The 21869-nt window shown below is 43.2% G+C and overlaps 1 long non-coding RNA gene across 1 annotated transcript in view; it reads right to left on the reverse strand.

Moving 5' to 3' along the window:
- Positions 1-311: 311 nt before the first annotated feature.
- Positions 312-21869, reverse strand: part of LOC140002753 (uncharacterized) — a 32932-nt gene continuing 11374 nt past the window's right edge. Inside the window, exons 3-4 of the long non-coding RNA XR_011810153.1 lie at positions 4531-4630; positions 312-3310 (exon numbers count right to left, since the gene is read on the reverse strand). This is a non-coding gene — a long non-coding RNA (uncharacterized lncRNA). The remainder of the gene's footprint in view (positions 3311-4530; positions 4631-21869) is intronic.

The following is a 21869-nucleotide window of genomic DNA, read 5'->3' on the forward strand; positions in this document are numbered from 1 at the left end:
CAGTGTGTGAAAGTTTGACTTAGGCTTAAATATATATCTTTGCAAAATTATATTTTGCAATACCACAACTATAATCATTAAGTATATGAGTATAATTATTCAGTATTAATTGAGAACACCACATACAAATGCAGCTTTGATAAGAGCTTCCAGAGCATCTTCACATCTCCATAAAATCCCTGGAGAGGTGTGACTTGTATTTATTGTAATTAGCTCATTGGTAGACTATTAGTACTTTAGCACACAAAGCAACATGCTGATGTCAGATCTGCAACAACACTTTTATTTCAAACTCCTGAATCCATATTTAATTATCTAGATGAGTATCTGCTTCAGCTTCTCTTCTCTCCTTCTCTTGTTTGTTTTCTTTTTCCTTTCCTCTCGTGGAGGTAGCAGGTAAATGTTACATGAAGCCTATTAATAAAGGATATACACAATGCTTCCTGCTATTGATGCTAAACAGTATAAGATGAATACAATTTTTATTTTAAAATAACCCATTTTTTTCCTTATTTCCCAAGTGCATAGTCCACTGAAGTCAATAGGAAAATTTTCATTGATTTAAATGGGATTTCAATCAAGTCCTAACACAGCAGGTAAAATGCTTTTCAGACTTATAGCTCTGGCACTAAACACCGTAGGAAAAAGGAAGATAATTCTGAAAAGAAGTAAATACAAATGCTAAGCAGATCCTTAAACAGTGCTCTGTCAGGAGGAGCATGAAATGTTGCTCTTACCATGGCAAATAAGATATCCCTGTGCAGAATACTGATGGAGGATGAACAAGGGAGGTTCAAGTGCCTGTTATTTTTGAGACGTATTTTGGCAGTGTCCAGGAGGTGACCTGCTCAGGCTCAGTGAACCACTCGTCCCTCTGAAGCCTGGCAGTCTGTGGCAGTCCCCTTCCAGCAGTGACTAGCACTTAGGGCAAGCTGATCGGTGTACAATTTTCGAGCAAGTGCAGGCTACGCAAGGCAGACTGTGGAGAGATGACCCTTACCATTTCTTTGACTATATACAGACTGCAAACACATCTGTCTCATTATATTACAATCTCGTAGCTTGTGGGATAAGGCCTTGAGAACTAAAGGCATTTTATGATTTAATGACTCACATTTTATCAGCAGTATTGATTTCTGAGCAGGAAGGAAACACGGCACAAGCTGAAATCAACTGCACAAAGAGAAATCATCCTTGCCATCTCCCACAGGCAGAAGAAATCCAAAGAAGCAGCATATTTTAGAAGTAAAGAAATCCCAGCTGCGCACTCCCCACAGAGCAGGGGTGTGCTGATGCCCAGTACCAGCCGTGGTGGGGGAGAGAAGCACCCACCCTCCATGTAGCCAGGGAACAGCAGTGTGCAAGCTGCTGGTCACAGCCAGACACAGTGCTTCAGGGCATTTATTTGTCCTTTCTACCCCTGTGATGTACAAGAAACATACATAGGTATGTTCCTGTTGCACAGAGCAAAACAGAAATTCATAGAGGAAAATGTTTGCACGTCACATTAAGTATTAGTGGAAGATGCTAATTCAAGAGAAATTAAATGAAACTTCAGATTATCGGGGACAAACAGGAAGAGACACGTGGTTTCATCCCTGTGTTGTGCCAGAGTCAAAAAATATCCCCCTGAAACTACAAAAAAGTCATAGAGGACACTGTGCTCTGCTCATGGCTACCCTGGGGGTATATGCAAAACCTCCGTGGGATAATTTGTACAAGGGTAAATGGAAAACTTATGTATTAGGTTTACGTGTATACCTGCTTATGTCCTTCAGCACATAAGGCTGCGTTCCTCCTCTCCAGACACAATGAGATCAGGACCCAGAACTGCGTGAAGCTGTTTATAATGCAGATTTACTTCCCAGCCGGCTCCCTTTTCTCTGCCCAGCCGCCAGTGTCAGCAACATATTTAAAGCACAGTGACTGCTGAGATTTTTCCTACTTCTCCACTAGTGGTCACCTTCCCTGCGTGATATGTTCTTGATGGCAGGCCCTGCATGCACTAATAGGACTTAATTACCCTGACCAGCCTCACCTTGCACCCTCACCCCACAAACTCTCTGCCCTTTTGTCCAGGAGCTCAGGACTGATGGTTCAGCCCTTCCCTGTGCCGTTTTGTGTCCTGTTACCTCTCACTGCCAGGTCTCCCTGTGTTACCTTCCCTCCAAAACTATTAGACGGAATTATTTGAAGGTCTGTGTTGCTCAGCTCCTGGATGTGAGGACAGCTCTGGGTTCAGCCCATGGGAACAGGCAGGAAAAAGACTGAAGAAAGGCAGAAAGATGGATGGCGAATGTATCCTGTAATTTTGCAGCCCATGTATTTTGCCCGTTGGATTCAGTTTTACAGCACTGATACAAAGCACAATTGTTTTAGCATAATCACACTGAAAGCATTTTTGTGGCATGTGATACAAGTTAATCCTTCTTACTGTGGACATGCCCAGACTATTCGGCCCTATAAGTCAATATCAAAAGGAACTCACACTTAAAAAATAAAGCCTATTGGCTGTTATTGATTTGGTTGTTTCTTGAGTCTTTCATCAGCCAGTCCAAAAAGTGTGGTTAAAACCCCTGGACCAAGGAACTGTGTGTCTCCGGGCCATTGCCATCTGGAGCTCCCAGGACAGCACAGCACACCATTTTCCCATGTAACAGGCTTAGGCTCTTCATCAGCACTGGTGAATTCAACACAGCAAAAGAGGGCAGAGGACATTTCACTGAGGCTGTTTTTTATGGCGTTAGATGTCAGCACGCTCCCCCGGGGCAGGCGGCGCTGTGCAGGTCATTACCCACACAAGTGCATCCAGTGGCACATACTTATAGGGTATCATTTGGCGATAAACATGACAGCCCCAGTTTTATTAAGGCAAAAGGAAGAAGCAAAACAGCATGTAAATTTTCTGCCGTTTCATCATGATTTCTCATTTGACTTGCTCCATTATCTCCTGGTAATCTTCTGCCATCCTACGTCTCTGCGCATGTGTGCAGGCTATTGTAAGCCCTCTAAAAGCACACCATTTATCAAACAAGTGCTCCTTGACTAAAAGCAAAATGAAACTCAAGGCTTCTCAGAGCAATTTGTTTATTGTGTCATTAAGTATTTCATTTCTTTCTTCCAATGTATTCAGAGAATATGCATGAGTCTGTGAAAACTTCAGCTCCAGTTAAACAAAGCTAAATAATAGAATACATCATGTAATGGTTTCTGAGAATCTGACGATGCTTTTTTTTTTTTTTTTTGCACTAATTTCTTTATGATTTAAATCTTGATCCAGGTATCCAGGTTCCCCTTTCCACTTCGTAACCTGAGAATTCAAATACAAAGATGTGTTGGGTATAAAAGCACAACAATTTTAGTCATTTAAAAAAAAAAAAAAAAAGGATTTTCTTAATAGTGAGCAACTTGTTTTTTAAAGGGACATTACCAATACAGGTAGGCATAAATATATGTATGGGAGTTTTATAGACTGTCCCCAGTTATGTGTAATAGCAGCATTGTGCTGGTTACAAAGAACCATCCATGTAACAAAACATTCTAGTTTGATTTTTTTGCAAAATAATAATTAATAATCATAACAACAACAATAATAATAATAATAAAAAAAAAAACCCACAGTATAAACATTGATGGGCAGATCATCCTGCAAAGTGAACTGTCATTCGCCTAGAGGTGGAGCCAGTCATCTGCAGGGCTGAAGCACGGAGGAATGATGTTTTGTGAGAAAAAGCAGGAAAACTGAAATACTCGAAGTCAGATATTTTCTTGAGTAACGGCTGTATGTGTGCGATCACTAGTAGTGAGTGGCAGATTACTGGGGGTTTAGGATACCTTGTGATAGCCACAAGACAATTTTGGGGAAAGGAGACTGAGGGAGTGGAAGGAGGATGGAACAAGAATTGCACAAGAAAAGCAGTGCATAAAGGGGAGGAGAACAAGTATGAGCTCCACTACAGAGTAATGCTTTGCTGCCTTCTGATGATTAGTCCTGCAAAATGCTTGTAAGCTTCAGGCAGAGCTTCTTTTGCTGTTTCAAAAATAAGTCTTTCTAGGAGATTTCAATCAGATACTAGGAAAGCTTTCCCCATCACAGTTTTGTTGGTTTTTTTTTGTTTTTTTTTTTGCTGTCACATCTAAGACATTCTTGGAAATAATTTGGGCACCGCATATCCAGCTGGCCTGAACCATCAGCACGCAGCAACAGAGCTGGCGCCTAGTCTTTGTTTTGTATTAGATAGGGGATATCAACTTCCTCATTCTTTGTATTTTCTCTGGAAACAGAAAAACAGCATCCATAGTTCCCCCTGCTGGAAAATAATGCATTCACCAGGTCTAAGTTTTAAACTGGATCGCTGTCTTTCCATAAATATGAGAAGCAGGGAAATATCAGTCCATTAAAACTTTCAATTTCAATAAGCTGACATGCTGGGGAAGGCTTTAACGAGTCTCTTTTTGGTTATCGCAGTTACTGACTGGTTTCTTGCTTTGCTTTTAATCGAGTACTTAAAGGAAGCTCTACCCACGTACCCTGTGGATCTGGTGCCGCTCCTCGCTTTCCATTCTGCATTGGTCAGGGTCAGATCCCTTCCAATATCTCAGCCGGCCAAATTGTCCCATCTGGGAAATACTTTAGGGTGAAAGGAATAATACAAATGCAAGAGGTTTTGCAGACAAACTTAAATCAGAAATAAGAAGTGTGAGAGATTTTTTGTGTTCTTAGCCAAGGAACAAAGCCACAGGCAGACACCAGCCTCTAGCCCACATGATTACTGTTATTACCAGAGCAGCAAGAGGCCCTGCCTTAATCAAACTTCACAGTCAGTGCTCCATCCTTGTTCCCCCAAATCAACCCAGAGCTTTGGCATCATTCACCAATTAAAATCTCGTCCTGCCTGGTTTCCTTGCTCAGTCCTCTCTAATCTTCTTCTTACTTCAGCCATTTCTTCCCTTCAGCCTGTCTTTACCCACCCAGGGTTTGTGTCCCAAGCCTAACTTGCGCTCCTCCCACCTCCGTTCCTGTCAGTCATATAAGCTCAGCACAGCAAACTAGAAGGTCAACTTCAAAGAGAGCCTTTGATTTCTCTCCCAGCTCACTACGTTATCTCCTTCCTTTACCTGTTTTCTGGGGCACAGTGCCATCCCCCTGCAATGAGAACCGAAGGAGAAGGAGGCCTTTAAAGGATTCCTAAAACTCCAGTACCCTTCAAATGTCATCTTCTGGTGCTACAAAAAATATCTGATCCATTCCTGTTGTGGTTGTGCCATGGTAATAAGCAACATTAACAGATTACACTTCAGGACAAGTAGTTTCTCTGCTCCTGTCCTTCCTGCAAGCTGCTCCTGACATTTTATTTCTAAGTCAGAGCCCTATTCACTTGGTTTTGTAGAGATCTTCTTTGAAGTCAAAGCAGAATTCAAAGACAATACTCTTTCATCTTAATACAGTAAAAGAAAAAAAAAAAAGTGCTTTTCTGTTAAACAGCAATTTCTAAGTCATATTTCCTTCTAGGGCAACTTTTGTTGGCAGAATTATAGTGGCAGCAGAGCTATCATAGCATTCCTGATGCTTTACATTGCAAACTCTACAAGTTTTACATATGCTTAAGCCTAGAACAGAGGGACTTAGCTCTTAAACAGCTTAATTCAATGGTGCAATTTCTTTGATATACACCAGCTAAAAATGCTGGATCCAAAGATCAAAGTCAAAAAGAAGATGCTACAAAACAACAAAGTGAATGGAAAACAATGCAGGAGCAAAGATAAACAAAACAAGCTTTATTTACAGAGAATAATAGGGCATGGGAAAATAAACAAATCACTTCTCCTTATGTGTATTCATTACTGAGGCTTCAGGCATGTGAAAATTTTACTACAACACTCTCTGCTGTAATGCATAATTAAGAAAAGCACAAGGAAGGCTTCTTATTACAGGAAGAAATCTCAGCTGAATTTAACCAATTTTTCATATAACTTTCTTCAACACTTCTCTGTTGAGGTGTAATGAGACTTACCATATTGTAGGTGAGCTTTTATGTGTTTTCTTATCAAAGAAGTTAATAAAGAAGTTGGAAAAAAAAAAAAAAAAAAAAAAAAAAAAAAGTAAATATATCACTAAGGAGGAATTGGCAGAATTACAGCAAATTATATATTTAGCAATCTGTTACTTAAAAGTAAATAAAAAATAAAATAAAATAAAACAAAAAGTCAGTAAGTAGCTTCTCTAGTTGGGTAGCTTCAGAGACAGAAAATTACTCTAAGTTCCCTTTAAATGCTTCTTCTGTAAGCAAAATAGGTAAAGAAAAGCCTGTGTGACAAATATCAGGGGAATTAGGTCAGCTTCTGGACACATCCGACAGTGCAAATGCAGCACATCTCTAACCTATACAATACCAAAATCATTTAACGTGATTGTTTTCAGGTCAATTTTCCATCACCCATCTTTTTTTTTCCCACCAGAGGCCAGAAATAGCACCTCATAATTTATCTTCTATGTCAGGCTTTGTAGCAGCTTTCCCCTCTTGAGCCACTGAACGCAGTTTACTGCATCTGCTTTCCATATACACACTAGGATCATATTTTGTCTATTGCATTCACCTGTCAAATATTGTTTAAGAGAACATGCTTCAGATAGTGCTAGGGAAGGCTACATCCACAAGACTACCCTCCCTTGTGCTCATAATCCAGTGTGTTCACGAACTGCTGGGAAAAGCTCACAGAACTTCATCAACCTGCAACACATTGCGATGAGCTGATGCTGCTAATTTGCATTGATGAGTTGGATGCCAGAAACTGGTTGGTTGGTAAATTTATAAGTTCAAAATAAACAGTTCCCTTGGACCCAAACATTCCAAATTTCTGCAGATAAATAAATAAAGGTGGTATCGTGACCTCTCTGGGAAATCTCTAGTGTGTCCCCAGAGCCTTCCCCAGTTCCCAGGTCAGGGTGTGAATCCCCTCCATGTTCTGGTTCTTCGGAGGCGAGACTCAGGCGTGACAAGCCTGTGTCCCTCCCCGTTGTGACTTTGGTGCCCTGCTTTATCCAGGAACAAAACTTGGTTTCACAAGTCAAAAGAGAATGGCTTTTGGGCAGGTGCATGTTGTGGGCAGTCAGGAGCAGGCCCAGGGCCCAGGGCTCTAGACGAGGCCGTGCTCTAGCAACACGGCTTCTCTGTGCTATTTCCTCAGTAGCTGTGGACAAGATAAAAAGAACAGCTCAGGTGATAGGAGCGTTCTCCTGAAGTTGAACCACACTGAACCAGGTTATTTATCTGTTTCCACACCCTCATGGTTCGGAAGCAACAGACTGACAATTCCCATATCGATGCGTGCAGTGAGACTCAAGTCAATGGCGACTGGCGCCTGGTGGTTTGTATACTTTTATGTCAGTATCTGCCTCTTCATCTTTCAAAAAGCAGAAAGAGCAGCCAGTCCGAGCTGGAATTCAGCCGGCTTCATGATAAAAAGAGAAGAGTTCCCTTGAAGAGGTAAGTATTCAGCCTCTGCTTTGTTCAGCACCACCTCCTGAATAGCAGGAATTAGATTTGAAAGGTATGCTCTTTCGAGCGGCTCTTGAATAGGAAAAACTATAGAAGACTGCACGTTTTTACAAAGAAAGAATGTGCTCTTCTCCACTTACTGATCCCTTGCTCAAAGAGCACAGAAATCACCTGCTGCAGGTGCCAGAGTAGGAGAACAAAACAAAACATAAAAAGAAAAATGGATATTCTGGTAGCTGTGGAGAGGCTACGAGAAAAAAATCTAGGTCACTGAAAACAGGCAAAGCACAGGAAATGTTTTCTATTTCCACTCCCCTCCCCTCTCTACTCCCCCCAAAGCGTAAATAGTTCTGTGCTGTGATTCACTGGAAAGCTTCTCCTTCCCTGCTGAATATTGAAAGAGAATATAATTGCTTTTTCCACATACCAATGATGATGAGAGAGACCAAGGTACATTTTCTACATAAATGTAAAAGCATATTTACAAAAAGCAATATTTCATTCATTAAAATCACTCCTGCAGGAGCTGGAGAGCTTCTAGCAGAAGTGACATCATCTCAGAACAAGTACTGAAAGGAAGACAGGAAAATAGAAATCACCTCCTCTTACTTTTTTACAACAAAGCCTACTTTGCAGCTTAACAAAATCTGCCTTTTATTTTCTCATAGTAGTTGCAGATTTGTTGAAATACCAGCCTACAGCTTGTATGTACCTATACCTATATATAATATTAATATATTTCTATATATACCCTACATATATAATCATAATAAAATTAATTTTCCATTATTCCAGCTGTGAGCATATCAGTTCCTACTGAAATATTTCATCTTTTATAATCCTTTGCATTTTGAGGGTTTATATTTAAACAATATTGGACTAAATTTATACGTATTAGACTGATGCACACTTGTTACACCACTGCAATCAACAAACAGAAAAAGATTAGGCTTCAGGGATAATTTTTCAACAATGAACGTATGTAATTAGGGGTTGTGGCCAGTGAAGGGAGCAGTGGACTATCTGTTACAAGCTTCTTCACTTAGTAAACCTGTCAGCGGGTGATGCATGCTGGCTCACAACACAGAGGTCCTTTCCAGCCCTGAAAACCTGTAGAAGTGCTCTCTGCTGATAACGTCCTCTCCACATGCACTCTTGCACACAGGATCAGCAGCAGACCTGCTAGACCTCCCAGGCATTCATTCCAGGAGACCTTGCATCACGTTAAATCCCAGAACTCTCATGCAACTAAAATAATGGTGTGCCCTTGGTCAACAGCCATTTGCTCATTGTCAGCTCAGTCCCTGTGAGAAAGGCACCACCCAGCAGCAGAACCCAGTGCCTATTGCACAGGGATACACAGCTGGAAGAGGAAAGTGATAAAAGTCAACGTGTACTTGCTTTTTTAAAACACCAAACACTCACAGAGCCAGAGAGATGTCCCTTTGCCTAGGATACACCTAGCTGTACAGCAAATGCAACACATCAATTGCTGATGTTATCAAAGGAAATAGCATTTCCAGCCACATGGGAAATATGTCAGCAAAACAAATGGATTCAAATAAACAGCAGCAGAAGGCACATAGAAATATTGATTCATGGCTTTTCATCCGCTGTCCTTTTCAAATGGTCCCTTTCCAGCACTCAAGCTGCTGTGATAAATGCCTCCTCCCCTTCCTGTATTCTTCACTATTGAAAGTACACTTTGTGTGATTTTTTTTGAGCAGGGAGAAAATAATAGAGGAGAAAAAAAAAAAATAGAAAAAATAGAGGGACCTATACTCCTTAGTGATTCTGGTTTTGAGCCATTAGTTTGCCCTGCTGTATCAGTCACTGCTTTGCACATCTCCCTAATACAACAATGGTTGATTTGTATCAAGGAGCTTCTCTGTAAAGGCAAGGTGTTTAAGAAAAATACTGAATAAGCGTCATTAAGAGAAGAATAGCAGTAGGAATGCATCAAAGGAAACAAGATCAAAATCACTCTAAAGTGAGCAACTGCAGCAACTGGAAAAGTCCTTCCCATGCAGACAGGTCACTTATTCAAGCCCAGACTAAATCAAAAGTGAAAATTAGTCCTCTGTAGCTGCAGAGAAAAGAGATGAGAGGTCTCTCTACCGCTTGACAGACAGCCCCACCATGAAAACAATTACTGTCAGCTCTAGCAAAGGACAACACAAGGTTGTAGTTTCAGCTAATTCATTCAAAACATCTGTGAAAAAAAAAATGTTATGTTCATTTTTTGATTTAAACCCACTTCCACAAGCACATTTGTGGCACCTAACACCAGAAGCAGAGAAAGGATGTACAAATGGCTTTTGTGAGCTGCTGCTCTGTCAATGGACAAACCGAGCAATAGCAGAGACCTCGGGCAGCCTCAGAAACTTGTGCGCAGGGGCAGCTGCGGGGCTACCAGCAGAAGTGCCCTCTCCTGCTGTCCCATCCAGCCACCCCCAGGGATCACAACTTTCTTTGGCATTTGCAAGCAGACAGGATTTTAGCAATGCCACCGATGTCAGCTCTTCACAGAAACATTACCTGAGGCTTAAATTGGCGTAAGCGTTTGAGGAGTGCCATCAAAACCTTACAGCTCCCCTTCAGCACACCTCATGGCCTGGCTTCTTGAAGCAGGGCCCTGCTGCCCACGTGAGTCTTCCCAGGCCAGACAATTCATCTTCAAAACAGAGGCAGCAAAGAGACATTGCTGGTCTCGTCCCTGCACCCAGCTCAACAACTCGACAGTCGATACAGGAAGGCAATCCCATAGCAGGGAAGGAACGCACTGCTTATCCACACACACTCTAGTTGCCCTTTTTTACAGCCATAAAAATGTCACTGTGATGGCATGAATAACCGCCCTGATGAATTTCAGGAGTTTCAACACATCCTTTAAAAGCAGAAATCATTAGCAAGTATCTGTCTGGCCACTGACAGCTGAAACAGTGAGAAGACCGATCATTTAATAACAGTTAAGGTTAAATATATTCCTGCAGTTTATCATCATTCACTCTCCCTAAATGTGTGACATGAAGAAGTAAACGCTGAGAAGGACGCTGTGAATTACCCGGCGTGGCAGATACAGCCATCAGCAGTGAGCTTTAACATCAAATCAATTTAACACAGGAATGTGACAAACAACACCAGGGGATCATCATATGGCATTAAAGTTCCCATAATATCAGCCTCTCATGTATGCGATATATTGGAGGCAGCTCTTCAGTAGGCTGTAATGACCCACCCGCCACTGCAATGATATATGCACTGTATATTAAAGAAATAAAACAGGAATTATGCATGATACTTTTTTTTTCCCTTTTGCCTTATTCAGGCACAGCTTCCTGCAGGCTGAGGAGGATTTTGTGTGAGGACAGACAGACAGCTCGGTCCTGCTCCTGGCTTTGTATAGACACATCCTAGGCAGCTCATAGCCTTGTTCACCATTTCTTCTACAACCGATCTGATATTTCCTGGTGGAAACACTAGCTGTGCTTTATTCAATTCCCCATCTGACGCTTTAGAGGGCTTTCAGCAGAAGGGGAAAAAGAACTGATCTAGGTTAAACACCATTTGTCATACAATGTTTTTAAGCCTGTTTCTCTTCAGTATGTTTCCTGACAGCTCAGCCTGGAAGCTCTGCCCAAGCAAGTGTACTTCTAAGGCCAAGCTGAATCAGCTTCCAAGAAAACACCTCGGTGAGCCTAGCCCAGCTACACGGAGAGGCACTGTGGCATCCTACCACAGATGGGTGGCCCCATCTCATCTCACTACAAATACATGCAAGGTTTGGGTCTCCAGAAGGCTGCCTGGTCTCTTTGTGTAGGTGATTCCATGTACTCACCAGCTTTTCAAGCAAAGAAAACAGCAATACCTGTGGCCCGTTTTGGTGCCTACTCCATTCTACCTGCAAACTAGGGAGTAAAGACCCAGTGGAGCAGAAATCCCCACAGTGTGAGGACCTTGTGTCACTTCATGAAGAAGGATGATGAAGGAAAAGAGAGAACACGAATCCAGAAAGACGAGATGTGTTTAGAAAACTTCACTATTATCATGAAATAACTGGCTGTTCCTTTCCCAGTTCTCTATTCCAAGGTTAACTTTGGCTTGGAAGGGGAGATTTAGGCTGAAAAGGTTATGACTGTCTCTTTAACTGCCGCCCACCAAAAAACACGCTTTTTTCCCTGATCCATGCCCCATTCCTTATTCCGGGGATGAAGCTGGAAGAGTGAAGTTTGCCACAGCTCCCAGGTCGGAGCCTTGCACACCCCCTGCTGGTTACAGCAGCTGGTGGGTGCTCTCCCTCATCTACAAGCTACCTCGTACCAGCAAAGAATCAGGGAAATTAAACTCTAACTTGCAACTCAACAAGGCTTTTACATTGGAATGCCAGTGCACAATAACAAGGCAAAAATAACAGCTATGTCTGTCACCTCTGCAACAGCAGGCAGCTTCTCAGTCCAAGTTTCCTGTGCAGCCATTTATAGCAGCACAGAGCAGGTGGAAGCCGTTGCCATTCTGATCTGGCAGCGTTTTACACCCACTCTGAATCAGTGTAAATCTCTATAAAGAGGTACAGTGTAGGAGAGCCAAACATATAGCACAAACAGTCTCCTCGCAATGAGCATTTGGGATCAGCTAGTTTCCTTGCTTACCACTGCATACCTGTAAATAAAGTAAGTCTGAGTGGGTAAAAGCAATTTGGAAATGCTCTGGAGTGCTGACAGAACAGAGGTATCGATTTCGGTATGAACAGGCCCCCAGCTGCAGCACAGGGCCGGAGCAGGTGAAAATCCCAGCTCTGGGCTGCACATCACCTCCCAGTCAGCTCACCTTTCCGAGGTTGTCTCCCACTCCGGGGAGGGAGAGAGGCAAATTCACTCTTCTCGTTCCCACCAAATTTGCATCTGCCATTCAGAATCTATGTTTTCTTATTACAGAGCTGACAAAGTGACAGCGATAATTAATCTTACTGTGTACGGAGCTGATTGATATCAAGCAGAATTAAACTACTGTAATCAGGTTAGGCAGCTGCAGATGTGTGAAGTGCTACACTTTATCAAATTCTGCAGGCACACAATTTGATTCTGCGTAACAAGAAAGAACAAAACTATCAAGATAGAGGATAGCCAATAACATAGAATTTCATAAATGCATTTATTTTTTTTTAGCTCTTAGAAAGTGCCACACTTGCCAGCTGTACACAAGGTGCCACGACGTGTTAATACTGGTATATCAGTATTGTCGAAGTAGGCTTCACTGGATGTGCTCCGTGTTCAAATCAACATGGGCACACACAGACTGGTCGTGAGACAGCAGATCTTCAGAGCTGAAGGCTCCTTGGCTTGGATAACAGGAGTAAACGTGCAGATCTATAAGGGTGTGAAGTGGTGCTGCTGAGGGGGACGCTGCAATAGAAGCCAGACTCAACAAGGACAATCTCTCTGTCAAAGGCTTTCAGTGATCGATGTCAGCTGCCATCGCAGGGGGAGGAGGGAAAGCCACAACATGAATATTTGATTAAATTAGGCCAACCTGAAGCCTCTGCCAGCGCGTGTGATGCAACGTGTTTTCTCTGGGACACAGGGTTTTTCTTTCACAATGGATTACATCTTTGTCTTGCTTCACTGGTTTCTGTTTCTTCCTGAGCTGGACGCTTTTGGCTCTCGTAACAAAAGGCAGGGCTTGTCAGTGCTGGAGACTCCTGGCCTCCCCTGCCAGCTCTGCAGCAGTCCCGGCCCTCCTCAGCGTGCTCCCCACCAAGCCCTCGTGGTAATGCTGAGCAACGAGCTGAGCTCTCAACAGCCAGCGGAGCTGCTGCATCCTACGGGACTACGTGCTCACAGGTTTTTGTTTGATACACCTTGTGTAGCTGAGGCAGACAGCCTAGGGACTGTCTACACAAAATTTACTAACCCCTTGGCATTCATTCCCTTTTTACTCAAGATGCTTTACATTTAACCCAGATAATAAATCTCCTGTACTGGATCTTCTTCTTTCCCTGTAGAGAACTACAGGGCTACGCTCTTCCAGGCACTACATGCTCTTAACACATCACTCCCAGCATGGCTGCTTGTTTGCAGAGGCTCACCTGTAGGGAACAGCTTATTTTCATCCTGGCCTAGGGTTCAGCACAGATCCTGAACCTGAGAGGCATACCCCAACCTGCCCGCTTCATCTCCTGTTTCAAGGATTTTTTCCAGACTAACCAGTCTTTTATGGCAGGTGCCACCAGAATTGGAGGCCTCTGGTGCTGAAACTCCACCGACCGTGCTGCCAAGCACATTGCCCTGCCCCAAACATGCAACCACAAAGCAGGATGTGCCCACCTGTCCTTCTGACCTTCTTCCCTCACAGCACGGAAGCAGACATTTCTAATTCATTGAGGCAACAAAAAATTGTGAGTAGAAGTGGGTCAGACATGAAACTCCTGTCCTCCCTAAGGATAATTTCCTCCCTAAGCTCCCTAAACTGTGCCTGGCAACATTACTGCATGTGTTTCTACCTGTGAGAGAAATATGCTAGTGCTGGAAGAGGCCTTCTAGGTTGCTGGGACTCACTCCTGCTCTCGGAAATAGCTCTTCCATGTAAAATTGCTCATAAATTGATCAAACTCTCTCCTTAAACTAATTAAGCCTGTAGCATCTGTTGCAGTGCCTTACTCCTCTAATGCCTAAAAGCTCTCTGCCAGTTTCCAGCCGCTGTTCATTTTGCAGCTGGTTTATACTCATTTGCTCTGTTTACCTCCTATCAATTCCATTGAGTGACTCCTTGACCTCATATTATTTAGTGTTTCATTGTGCTCCTTCATGCTCCAACACCAACAAGAGTAAATGCAAAAACAGTAGAACACATTCAGAGAAAAAGGAAGAATCACACAGCTCTAACCAATTATGCAGGGATGGGGCAAACGTAGGTAACATCCCACAGCTCTTGCTTGATGGAAGGTCGTTTTTCACTCATGCTTCTCCCTTCTCTCCAATTAATAGCATCTCCCTTCCAAAGACTACCAGACTGGACAGCACACAAAAGCAGGTAAAAGAGAGATAACGCTCTTAAAATCAAGCAGCTTCATCCTTGTGAAACATTCCAGGTTTGACTTTCTTGGCTTTCAGAGCACTTGTTTTCAACACCTCCTCTTTCAATAACCAAGAATCAAACTTTCCAAAGTCTTTCATGGAAAAGCTCCTAAAATATATCGCATAATGGCCTTTCATATAAATAGAACCGAGGCAATGGAAAACATCTTCTGGGGCAACAAGCAAAGAGGTAGCGTAACACAGAGCCATTGCAGGCCTGGGCTTTCTGTTGCTAACAACAGAAAGTTTATTTAACTGACATAGGACTGGAAAATTGACCAGAAAATGTTATAAAATATTCCAGCTTATCTGAGAGCAAACATAACAGCCTCATATACAGTTGTACCACCCTTTCTAAGCTAAAAACAAATAGAAGTATAATGATGAAATCCACAAGCACAAAACCATGAGGAAGTCCTGACTATGACCATGAGGCATTTAAGTATCTACAGATACCTAACTTGGTTTCAGATGAATTCTTGCAAACAGGTCAAACCCCTTTCCTTCCTATGTTTAAAAATGTTTGAGAAGTTTTGAGGTTACACTGAAAAACTCAAAATTTGATTTTTTAATTTTTTTTAAAGAACAAGCAACTAGCGGTCTCTTTATTGGATCAGATTCTAGCCTCTTGTGTTTGAAGCTACTGCTGGTTTGCACCAACACGAGGTGTTCAGGAGCAAAGTGAACAGGGACAAGGCAGCTGTGACTGCTCAGTTCCCTTGAGGACAAGGCGGTGCCAGGGCTCTGGGAGCCCAGCAGAACTGGGTACTGATTCTGCACACATTGTCCCAGTTTCTCGATGAGCTGGCACTACTGATGAGCTGCTGGAGTGTGGGATCAGACCTTACTTATTCCCAAAAGTACAGGGAATAAAACAGTGCAGGCTTGGTCAACTGACCTAGTTCACAGATTCCAGTGTTTACACTGGAAAACACAGTGTTGCTGGTGGAGGTTTTTTGTTTGGTTGGTTGTGGTTGTTGTTGTTGTTGTTTCTTCCTGATAAAAACATGCCAGACCATTCATTTTCACATTTTCAGAATGTATTTTTTTCTATATCAAAGAAATGTTTGGGCCAACACAATCTTTTTTTGGCTTTTTATTTTATGTATCTGAGGGAAAGTTAAAAACTTGGAGAGGGGATTGAGAGGGAGATCAATCCACAGACATTTTCCTCACACATTCTTAGCTTGGTCAGCAAACCAAAAAATCAATTCTTCACCCATTTCTAATGCTCAGGGTCACTAAACGTGAAACACATTCTTTTCCAGTCAGTCATTCCTCATAAAAGGCATGAAACTCCATGGGCAAATGGCTTTAGTGTAGATTTGAAGACGCACAAATTAAAATTAAACCAGTGTCCAGCAGCTCCTTTTCCCCACAAAAGGTGAGTATTGAAGGGGAATGATTTTCTAGAAGCTAATGCACATGTGGGTTAAATTGTTCCATGGGTGTTATGATGACTATGTTATGTTCAGCATAAATAGCATTTTACTATAGTGGCTTCTACACAGAGAAAGGAATTGGACATATTTCAGTGAAACATTTTGTTAATCACCACTATTTTCGGGTTAGTTTAATCAATAGAAAAATGAATGCTCTTAATGTACAATTTTCTTTCATCCCTCCCTTCACAGAAGGGGCACTTACATTCTCATAGAGAGGAGGACAGCAGTGTGAGCAGATCCCCTGTGTGCCCGCCACTCTGGAAAGCCAGCAGATGCTGGGCGGATGGAGATGTGGCAACAGACACAGCCCCTGGGCCTCCTGACCACCAGCTCTCAGACCCAACTGGTTCATGAGCTCCTTCTGCTCATTGTCTGGGGCAGCCCAGCTCTTTTTGTGGGACTTGGACAGGTCAATATTGCCAACATGGGTAAGGATGCAAACCCATCAATGAGCAATGCTGGTCCTGAGGCTATGGCATGATGTCCACAGCAGATCCACAGACATCTGCCCTGCAAAGAGCCAAAGACATCATCCAAGGACATCAGGGACAAGGAAAGGGTCAGGGACGTCATCCAAAGACATCATCCAGGGACTTCATGCTTCCCTCCATTTGAGTGTCTCATGTATTCTAGGAGTAATTCCCATGCCTCCTAATACTAGGAGGTGTGGGGCAAGCATTACTCCTGGGAGTTTAAGAGGGGCAGGGAGCCTGGCTCTACTTCTTGCTTTAGCCCAGCCCGCAGAGTGCTCACCCTGCAGCTCGCTCCCTCTGGGGCATCCTGCAGCTGAGCAGTGATTTTTCCTTACCCACAGGCACGCACACATAGTCAGAACAAAGCTGGAGTTGTAACTCCATTGTCCAGCTTTGTCACAGCTGTCACTAGTTTGGGAAAAAGTCATGAAACTCCTCTTCCATTTTGAGCTAACCACCGAGCAGCGTGTTAATTTTCTGGGTCAGCATCCTAGGATTTTCCTTTTCCTAGCATGCTGTTCAGCACTCTCCACTCTTTGACATCATGTACAACTTCTATAGCAAGAGCAAGCTTAATCCTCTCTGAAGTAATTTCTTTCTTCTTTTACGACTGGAGCCCTGGACAGTCTGTTATGCTTCAGCCCCAGCGCTATATTTAACTCAGCCATCTTGTTCATTCTTCATCTCAACTACAGCTTGGCTAAAAGGAAAAAAATGCAGTCATGAATAAAATACCAGGAAGAAAGTCAAATTGTTCAACACGCTTTTAGGCAAATCGCAGCATCCTGGAAAGAAAGTGGTTTTCTGCTATGTTCTTCATGCTGCTTAGGAAGGATTTCCATACAGCTTACTGCTCAGGGGTGAAGTGCAGAAGAGTTAAAAAGATACATCCTGAAGAACATAAGAAATGGGACAGAATTGGAAACAGATTTCACTACACTGTACATAGCTCAATGCTCTTCATGTTAATTCTGACAGCCTTTTCAGAAGTGCGTGCTCATTTTCTTATATCTACAGGATGCAGCCACAATACGATGAAGAGAAGACCGTGAATTAGGGCTGCCTTATTCTGACATTGATCATATGGTTGTCCTGTCTCATCTAGATCATGTGCATACAGCCTTCACCATCGCAAGAAATGACCCCAGTACACAATATTCACAGCCCTGAAATGTCTTAAGAGCAAGAATGAGGTGTGCTAGGTTTTTGTCTCAGCACCAACCTTCAGCATCTCTATAGTTTTTTAATAATGTTTTGCTTATCTTCAACATAGGCACATTTTCCTGAGGCATGTAGTGCTCTCCTCAGAGACAGGTGCTCTCCTCAGCTTTGTCAGGTGTCTGTGCATAAAAGGAGGCTCCTGCCTACAAACAAAGGTACATGAATGTAAATAGTTAGTAAGATGGTAGATTCAGATAATTTTTTAATGATCTGGGGGCTAAAGTTGCCAATTCTGCCTCCCTTCAGCTGGCTTTCTAAAGATGACATTTTTATTTTCTGTTTAGCCTGAGCACTCACAACTGAGAAGCTTCAGGGTTTAGCCTTTAAAACGTTGGTGTGATTGACAACCCACAGAGCAGACACCTGTAGGCACACATGCTTACAACATAAATGTTCAGAGAAGTCTACATGAGCACAAATGTAATGTGCTGAAAAAGTTCATCAGCAGCGATAATTTGGTAACAATCTGCTCCGTTTCATACTTTTCTCTTGGTGACAGCACAAACTCACGCAAATCTGCGACGTGTTCCCAGCAATAGAAGGGGCTCGTGTACACATTGGCAGTAAATGAGGAATTTGGCTTGCAGACCTAGAAACAAGTGAACTTCAAACCCACCCACAAAAGCATGGCACACGCATTAACAAAGTTTCTACTCCCCGTGTACCAAGCAAGAACTGCTTTTCCCTGAACCTTTCTGACAGTTCCCCAAACCTGGAATCGATGCCAAAGCCACTGATTAGAGAAAAGCACCAATGCATTTGTTTACTGGCCGGTTAAAGGAAGAACAAACTCCTTTCACATTTTACACTTCAGATCGGTCTGCCAAATGAACCAGGAAAAAGATGAGCTGGGAGAAATTGAAGCCTTTAGCCTGTGACATCCTGCTCTCAGCAGGGATTTCTGTCGCAGACAGATGCTCCGTATCCCCAAGCCCTCTTTATGGCCATGCTTCCAACCACCGCAGAGCGGCTGTTCTCCCCTGCACCCGCGGCTGCAGAGGGACCTGCCAGGAGAGGATGCTGCCAGCCACCACCCAGTGGCCAGGGAAGTCTTGCCTGTTTCCAGACCCCGTGATAAATAAGGGAGGTGTGGGAAGGCCAGTTGCTTTGCACCAGCCGGCCAGGAGGTTGGAGGAAGGCCAACCTCCTCATTGTTCCATGAGGCTGCTCACAAAGACTCTTTTTTTCATTGTTTTGCATCCTTTTTGTTCCACCAGACCCACTCTAAATAGGCATTTCCTTCGCTATTAATGAAATCTGCTTCAATTTCAAAAGTTCTGTTTGCAGGCTGTAATCTCAGTCCCAGTCCAATTTAAATATCTGTTGTTTTGGTGGTGGACTTCTGGACTACATCCCTCCAGCTCAATGCCAGAAACATAACGGAGGAAATTTCCCCCACCGTTAGAAGCCATCTGGTTACGCCGCTCTGAAAAGTGAGACAGATAAGGAGCTGTATGATACCCGTGTAAGGCAATTTGCTGGCCTGTTTATCATACCTGACTCTGGGGTGCACAGCTTTATTTTGATTTGATAAAAAGCAAAGCGGTACAGCTGCAGCACGCTGCTGCTTCACTAAGCCGACAGATGGGCATCACTGCAAGGAAGCCACATGGCATTTTTTTGTTAAACTCAGCTCATTAGGTTTTATCTGCAATATGTTGCTGTATTGGCAGAAAACCTTTCGGCAAGCAGAAACATTAGCCAAAGTTTGTCAACAGATATCGGAAAGATGTGATCGTGTCAGGATGTGTGCCGGGGCAGGGCTGTGGTCTGGTTTCTTTGAAGTGCTCAGCAGTCTGCACTTCAAACTTCCTTCGGTTCGCCCCATAATTTGTGCCGTAATGGTAGTCCTGACTAGCATATTAATAGCGCTGCTATTCACAGCTTGCAATTGTCGGTGTGTCTCAAGACAATTCACAAATCGCATCATCTGAATAGGTGCGGAAAGTTTGCCAGCAAAACCTGGAGAGTGGGAAGTTTTCCTTGCAGATAACAAAAACCTGGATACCCAAATGTCTTTAGAAGTGAAAAGTGCCTTTCAGAGTTGAGAACCATGTCTGCTTTTACAGGCTGTGTTACTCGGCGATGTTTTGAGTTGTAAGCAATCCTTTCCTGTCTTAGGTCACTGGTTCAATTCCAGCAGGGCAGCTTAACTTTCTCTGAGAGGAAAGAAGTTAAGTTCCATGTGTTAATAGGAGCTTCAGCTACAGATGGGTAAATTTACAGTTTGGAAAGCTAACTGAAGTATTTTCAATCCACAGAAGAAATACCAGACACTTTGGAAGGCCTCTCCTCAAGGCAGGGAACTGCTCAGGGTGATGACAGATATCTCCATTCTGCTGGCATGGGAGACCCAGCCCAGGTTGGAGTCAGGGGCTAGGAGCAATCCCTGCCTCTTGGACAAACCAACGTGCACCAAGTTACTGAAGGCCATTCAGTCAGCCAGGAAGCATTTTAGCCCAGATCCCAAGTGGGTTTTTGAAGCAACTGCCCTGCCCATCCTCACCCTCCATGCTTTGGGTGACATCCACTGGGTTGCTCTCGGATGAAACTAAACCTCAAGATCAGCTGCAGTAATACCTCCCCAAAATCACACCGTACAGACATCAGGGCCTCAGTACGTTTCAGCCTCCACACCCGCAACGCTGAACTACTTGCTAATGCAAATGCATTGAAGAATCTCTCTTATTTCAACTCACCGGTGGTTTCATTTATTTCAAACTCAAATCAAATCAACCTCAACTAAAATCCAATAACTCCAGCTTAAACCAAAGTGGGAATATCCACACACTTTTCTTGTTACTCTGCACGTGCCATTCAAATCTGATGCCTTGAATTAACCCGACCAACTCTGCCTCTAACTGTAACCGTAGTATCTGTAAAAGAAAATATTTTTCAGCAAGGCAGAGGGTTGAGCTATGTTTTCCATTAGTGGAAAATGTGATCACATTCAGAGATACTTGGTATTTTTATACTGGCTCTTATTTTTAGCTGTTGCTGTATTACAGCAGTGCCCATTATCTTGCTATAATTAAAGGTCACTGTTCCTGTTACTATCTATAGCTATAAAACTTCGTGGTAGGCTGTCACATCTTGACCCTAAATTAATAGATGTATCTTAGATCACATATTTCCCCTTGCTTCAGTTGCCTAGCCAGCACGCATGTAACACCCTCCAGCTCTCAGCCATTTTAGGAACGTGTCTGAAAACTGCTGCCAAGGGGTGAGATCGCCCTGCCTGTGGGGGATGCAGCTCTAACATCACTGCTGTCAGCCACTGGAGTTTCACCAGCAAGGAGCACACAAGCTCCCACTGCAGGGAACGTGCCACTGCTTTGCTTGAGTCATGAGCCCTTGGTCTCCCTCTCTGCATGCCCACAGCCTGGCAGCAGCAGTGGTTGCCTTTATTTTCACTTGAGAGCACAAAGCACACCATCCATCTCCAGGAGACACTGCTGGGGGTGGCCCGGGGAGCTGCTGCCTGTGGCAGTCCCCATCCCACAGCAGCGGTACCTGAGCAAAATAAGTTCAGGGAATCACTGGCTTACACCAAAATCCCTTTGGGGTAGATTTGCCTTTTTGGTTAATTTCTACAGAGCATCAAGCAAAGTCAAATGCTAACCCGTAAGTAAAGTTCACTGGCATTTTTGTAATTCAAATAAAGAATACCTTGGATGTATTGCCAGCTTGCTGTGCCCTTACTTCTGCTGCTGTGCGGCCAGAGATTATTTTACAAAGGGTAAAATGGAGTCCGTGAAAGCAAAAGGTAGTCTCATGTGTAGAAATGAATAGATATAAAGTTTGCTATATGCTTTTCGGCCTTTTTGTGGTCATAATGATCTGAACCTCATAACTGGCACTGCACAGAGACTACAAAACAAGAGAAACATTTTTCTCTCTGAAATAGTCCTGTTTCCCAGCAGTCCATAACTTCTGCCAGTTTCAACACCAGATGCTGTCCTCCATCTCAAGCACTGGATGTTTTTCTGTCCTTTTAAACTTCAATCTTTCTGTTAAAAAATATATATATATCTAGTCACACATGAAAGAGCTAAGCTCCGTGGTAATTGAACAGCAGAGATTCTGTACTCCAAATTCTGCCTGAGAGCTTGTGTGGATATTGCCTTTCAAGGGCAGAAAGGGGAATGGCTTCTCCTG

Source organism: Anas platyrhynchos, chromosome 6, assembly GCF_047663525.1.
Source record: "Anas platyrhynchos isolate ZD024472 breed Pekin duck chromosome 6, IASCAAS_PekinDuck_T2T, whole genome shotgun sequence".
In the NCBI taxonomy this organism is placed as follows: Eukaryota; Metazoa; Chordata; class Aves; order Anseriformes; family Anatidae; genus Anas; species Anas platyrhynchos.